Source organism: Mastomys coucha, unplaced genomic scaffold (genome assembly GCF_008632895.1).
Source record: "Mastomys coucha isolate ucsf_1 unplaced genomic scaffold, UCSF_Mcou_1 pScaffold14, whole genome shotgun sequence".
Lineage (NCBI taxonomy): Eukaryota > Metazoa > Chordata > Mammalia > Rodentia > Muridae > Mastomys > Mastomys coucha.
This window is the reverse complement of record NW_022196896.1, coordinates 62,598,398-62,604,397: the sequence shown is the minus strand read 5'-3', so window position 1 is coordinate 62,604,397 and position 6,000 is coordinate 62,598,398. Positions and strand designations below refer to the sequence as shown.

At 51.8% G+C, this 6,000-nt stretch overlaps 1 protein-coding gene across 5 annotated transcripts in view; it reads right to left on the bottom strand.

Moving 5' to 3' along the window:
* The window catches only part of Arhgef4 (Rho guanine nucleotide exchange factor 4), a 134,030-nt gene that overhangs the window by 9,455 nt on the left and 118,575 nt on the right, over window positions 1-6,000 (bottom strand). Inside the window, exon 1 of one of the 5 annotated variants that reach the window (XM_031367135.1) lies at window positions 1,400-1,684. The exons of the other annotated variants lie outside the window; for them this stretch is intronic. The gene's annotated coding sequence lies outside the window, so the exon portion shown is untranslated. Of the gene's footprint in view, window positions 1-1,399; window positions 1,685-6,000 lie in introns of those variants that run through there. 5 annotated transcript variants of the gene reach the window in all.

Here is a 6,000-nt window from a genome sequence, read left to right as displayed (position 1 = left end):
AGGGAGGGGCAGCGGGAGAGGGAGGGAGGAAGGCAAGCAGGCAGGCAGGCAGGCACAGCCTCTCCTTCCTCACATTCTCCAGTGCTTATAGACATGTATGGATCCTGTTCTGCTGCTGGGAAAGCTACTGAGGGTGTAGGACAAAGAGGTAGAGACCAGGGTTGTGGATGACATTAGAGATAAGTCTCACAGTGGCCCTGCACAGTCATGTGGGAGCCTGTAGGCCTGGGAAGGAGGTGTTGGTTTTCAATGTTGTTTCCAAGCCCAGAAAGCACCAGACACACTGCTGTGTCTGAGCAAATCCTCTGAACTCCTTTTGTCTGCCATCAGGACCCCAGGAATCAGAATCTCCCCTTCATGGGCATCACAAATGGAAGGCTCTACCAAGCTCTAGCTCCGAAATGAACCACTTCCATGCCATTGCCAAACCAAAATGTAGCTCCGAGGGGCCAGAAACACATTTTATAGGGTATCAGAGGTGAACCCAGCTGCAGCTAAGTTCATTTCTCTGCAGAGCCTCCTCCCTGGGCCCCAGCAGGTACACCTGCTCCTTAACCTGGCATTGCAGCGGCCGCTAAGGATAGGATTCCAGTTGGTGTCTGCCTAGCAGTAGGAAGGAGAGGCTGGCTGGCTGGCTCCTTGCTTGAGGTGGAAGGATATCTGGAGGCAGGTGGGGATTGTTCCACTGCCCAGGTTAGTGTAAGACTAAGGTAAGCCAAGGGCAGGAGCAGAATTCCCTCCTCCCGTGACTTGAGGTTCCGACTGGCTCTAAAGGAGGGTAAAGTCTCCAGGCTGTGCCTCAAACTGACCCCCGTGGACCATCACAGCCTTTAGCACATCACCCTACTACCCTCCTACATCCTGTATGCCTCTCTCATGTGGAGTGGTGGCGCCTTCCCACCAAGCTGTCCCTGAGCACCGGAAGTGGTGGGAGGGTGTGTTCAGAGTGGCTGCTGCAAGTCAGGCAGCAGCAGTTCTGCCCTAGGAGACTGACTGGCACTTTTTAAGACCTAAGATAACAAAAACGCCGGTATCACGTGCAGAGGAGCCCAGATACCCTCTACCAGCCGCTTGCAGCAACCACACAATACATGCCTTGCCCTCCCATGCACACCCTTTCTCAGACAGCCTTCCACCAGCAGCTCGGGGCTTCTCTGCATCTTCAGTTAGAGGGAGAACCGCCATGTTGTCCCACCCCCCTCCTTCCCAGCCTCTAGGGCAGATGAAAGGCCTTTTGGGCACCCGTGCCACCACGCCCCTCAGCCACCCTCAAGGTGGCATCCCCCCCGGGGGGCATCCCCAGACCGGCCTTGACAATGAGCACATGGAGATAATGGGAGTCTTCGTCTCCCCTTCCCCCACGTTCGTGCACTGACAGCCGCTGGAAGGTGCCACTCACCCTGCGCGGTCCCCCGAGGCGCCGGGCACGCGCAGCTCAGCGGAAGGCCAGTAGGAATATCAGCACGGCGTTGATGAGGACCAGCAGCGCCAGCACAGCAGAGACCACCACGCGCTGGGCGCCCGGGGGCAAGTTGCAGCGCAGCAGGGCGCGCAAGGCACCACCAGGCGTTGCGGGGCCACGCCGGGGCTGCGGGGGCCTGGCCATCACGCCCGGCCAACCTCCAGGCTCCTAGAGATCCCAGCTCAAGGCTGGAGCCGGAGGCACCAGAAAGAAGGCGGAGCTGCCTGTGCTCACTCTCTTGGCTCCTCCCTCACAGCTCACTGAGTGTGTAGGCAACCCAGGCTTTGGTGGAAGCAAGGCTGCAGAGGGGGGTGGGTGGAAAGGGACTTGTTAAAATCGCTCTGGGTGTGCTGTGATCTGCCCAGGGTGCTTCCCTGGAAGGAGTCAAAGACTGATGTCCCGTACAATGTTTCTTCCTGGTTCGGGCCTGACCAGGTACACAGATGACCATGGAAATCCTGGAGTGGGTGAGTGTACCCTGGAACTTAGACTCAGGCAGTCCCTAGGGAGCCAGAATGTGTGGTGGGATTGCTGTGGGGGAAAGATAGGCCAGTTGTTTTGTCATATAGTCCAGACTGGCTTAAAATTCACTTATGTACATGACCTTGAACTTTTCATCTTCCTCCCCCTGCCTCCTCGGAGCTAGGATTACCTGTATGTGCCGCCCATGCTAGGTTTATGTGGTTCTGGGGATCAAACTCAGGTCTTCATGCTTGCTAGACGAGTATCCTACTCTCTGAGGCAAATCCTCAGAGGGCCAAGGGTTCTTAATATCATCTGGCATTCACTTCCCAGATGAGTAAGTGTGCCTCTGAAACATCAGACTATTAGTTGTTACATTACACATTCACCCAGCAAAACAGAGTGCTGAGAAGACTACACACAACTCGCAGTTCTCAAAAAGTACCTGAAACATACAGGATTCACAAGGCTCCTCCCCAGGGTTATATAAGGAATAACAATTGCCAAGGAGAGGAGACTCCTCTATAACCAGTTGGGCTGCAAAAAGTCCTGTAGAGAGCTCCAGGGATGAATCCAGGGAGTCATCACACATGTTGGGCCAGGTTAAGAATACCACCCAGCCCAGGGACTCCGACCTTTTTGAATCCCAAGAGCTCAGGGTATAACTGGGACAACTCTGTGAGTTACATGAACCCCAACAATTTTTAAAAAAAAAAAAAAGATCCTTGGGCTGGTGAGATGGCTCAGTGGGTAAGAGCACTGACTGCTCTTCCGAAGGTCCTGAATTCGGATCCCAGGAACCACATGGTGGCTCACAACCACCCGTAATGAGATCTTACGCCCTCTTCTGGAGTGTCTGAAGACAGCTACAGTGTATTATGCTGGAGCGAGCGGGGCAGAGTGGGGTCGTCCTGAGTTCAATTCCTAGCAGCCACATGATGGCTCATGGCCATCTGTACAGCTACAGTGTACTGATCATACACATAAAATAAATAAATCTTTAAAAAAAAAAAAAAAAAAAGCTTGACTGTAAAGGCTCAGGGCCTCCAGAGGAGTGGCCTCTAGGCTGGTTTGTCAAGGTGGCAAGACTAACAGGAGAGAGCAGAAGGGAGGGAAGACGGGGATGTCTGAGGTGCATGAGGCTGAGTTCCAAGTTCTATAGTTTAGGGTAATACTAGAAATGAAGAGGAGCTGCTTTACAAGTGTGGCTGCCATCTGGCTTTGAAGTCTGGGCTCACAGGGCGACAGTGGTCTGAGGGACTTACAGATGCTCCTTTCCTGTGTGTGTGTGGGGGGGGGACTCCCGAGGCAGGTGGTTATGCAACAAGGGTGAGCATAAGACAATGAGGCACCAACAGATATCGGGCTCCTCCTTCAGGCTGGGGAGTTTGAGAGCTAGGCCAGGCTTAGTATGTCTATCATCGCAGGAGTCCTGGGATAACAAAGATACTTGGAGCTAGAGAACAGCTGACTCCATAATGGGCTGGCCTTGGGTCCTTCAGTACCCTCACATGTGCCACAAAGTGCCAGGGGGAGAAGTGCGGAGCACCTTTGGGGGACTCAGTGTTCTGGGACAACTCGACTTTGCAGATCTTATAATTGGCAGCCCTCTTGTCTACACTTTAAGTTTGGAGGACAATTTCTGTGAATTTCCTCTAGTTTCTATCTGCCTTCTAGTTTGGGCATTGGGCAGCAGGACCTAGAGACTGTATGTAGTCTTCATCCACCCCAGAGTTGAAGGATCCTATCAGCTGTGCATGCATGTAACAATGGGAACCATGACATCCCAATGGTCTCATCTGTGTGAGGAACAGCTGGAGCCAGAAGGAATTTTCAGCCATGGCCTAGCCCACAGGATACAGGCGGCCATGCACAGGTGGTAAGGTATTTGCACCTTAGGTGTCTTCCCCCACCTCTCCCTAGATCGTTGCACACACCAATAGAACTGAAGCAAGGGGAGATGAGGCCAGGCTGAGTGATTGTGGAAAGGGAGGGATATCTAAAGATCCATAAACAAACATCTCCTACCAGTCAGGGAAAAATCCTCACACTGAGATGGACTCAGGGCAGGTAGCAGGCATTACAGCACAGGCATGACCAGGCCTAAGCCATGGGCATCTGGAGAAGGCGCTACACAGGACAATGCTGTAGAAGAGAGCCACTTGCAGGAACTGAGGACAATTAACTGCTTCATTTGCTGACTCATCCTGCAGCAATTGGGCAGTCCCAAGATGCCAGAAACAAGTATGTGTGAGGAATACAGAAAGAACAAGACCCTATGCCACACCTCGTCATGCTCCTTGGGGTACCCAGAAAGACAGGCACCACATACCCAACCCACTCTTGCGTAGTTAGCTCTCTGCAGGAAGGACTGTGACTTCCACACATCTGCATGCTGGGGCGGGCACACTGCCTGACATACAGCAAGTACACAGACCATGTGTGACACATATATTCAACATATGACAAACATACACTATACCGCAACTACACATATGTGTGAGTATGTGCGGCAGTCGCTCCTTGGGTACCCACAGTGCAAACTGCCTCTCTGGTCCACATTATCTCTCACTCTCTTGGCTAGAGGGTTCGGATTCCCCTCTGCTAAAATCCTGAGACATCTGAGAGCTGAGGACAAGGCTCAGTAGTTATGAAAACTTACTGTTCTAGCTGAGGACCCAAGTTAGGTTACTAGCATCCACTTTCAGTGCCTTATAACTGCCTCTAGCTGCCATTCCAGGAGCTCCGATGTCCTCATTGGGCCTTTGCGGGCAACTGCACTCATGTGTATATACCCTCACATAGACACAAACACACCATTAAAATGCTTTTTTAAAAGTCTTAAAGAAATTGACAAGTCCTTTTTTCCCCTAGTGGTGCCCTGAATGTGAAAGATTTACAATCTAGAACAAGACACAGTGAGTGTGATGGTTTGATAGGACAAACATCACTAAGGATGCTGGACTTCTCCCCTGCCACCTCTAACTCCAATAATCTCCAGGGATAAAGTTCTTGTGGATCCCCAGCAAAGTTTCTTGCTGAGCCAGCACAGGCTACAGACAATGCCAATGGGTGGGAAGGTAAGGAGTTAGCCTGTCATCAGCAATTGACTATGTCTTTAACAAACTTCTGGCAAGAGTCTACTGGATGCCTTCTGCAGGCCAGAGAGCACTCAATCTTTTCTGACTCTCCAGTTAAAGTCAGAGTCCAGAGAAGTCACCCATATCCCCAGACCCACCATTAGATGGGCTGACTAGCCTGAGGTCTGTCCCTGGAATCTGGGGGACATGCCTTATGCCTGGCCTGCCCTTCTTCCTATCCCATTTAGAGAGTCACTTCTTGCCTTTTCTATGTTAAGATATAGAGGTACTGGTGGCTCCACTGAGATAAGCTCTGTGGAGGGTAGATACGAGTGAGGAGGCTTCTTTGTCCCTGCCCAGCCCACTGCATCACAAAAGAGGCTCCCTCCCATGATGGCTGAAAGACCTTCAGCCAGCAAAGATGTGAACTATCTTCAGGACTGCAATCAGTGCTTACAGAACTCCTCAGGACCCCACTTGGACTATCCTCAAAGGTCTTTTGCATATGGACAGCATCCGTGCTGGCTCACAGGGCCCTCTGAGTGTGCACAATACCTGCACTGCTTCACTGAATACCTCTCTCAGAGCTTTCTGCTTCTTACATGGTAGCCCCGGCTCTGGAGTTTCCTTAGCCAGAGGATCTGTGTCTGAAGTCCTTGTCTAGAACCACAGGGATCAAAACCTCAAGATGTACCTTTCCAATTCCACCCTGGGAAGGAAATGGGTAGCTACAGGACACAAGATCTAGCCATGCAGCATGTCAGGAAAGTCAAGGAGCCTGCCCAGAGAGGCCCCTGAGATCTGGCCTTTCATTATGGCAGTAATTATTGAGATCTACTCAGAACGGGCCACAGCAAGCTATGGCCATGTTTGTAGTCTGTCCCTATGGAGTTTCCTGGTCATCCTGTATCCCAGTGAAGGAAATCAGTCCAGTTATCCACTCCGTGCTCTCCATCCTGACTCTGGGCCCAAGGTGAGGAAGACAGTCTAGTTCTC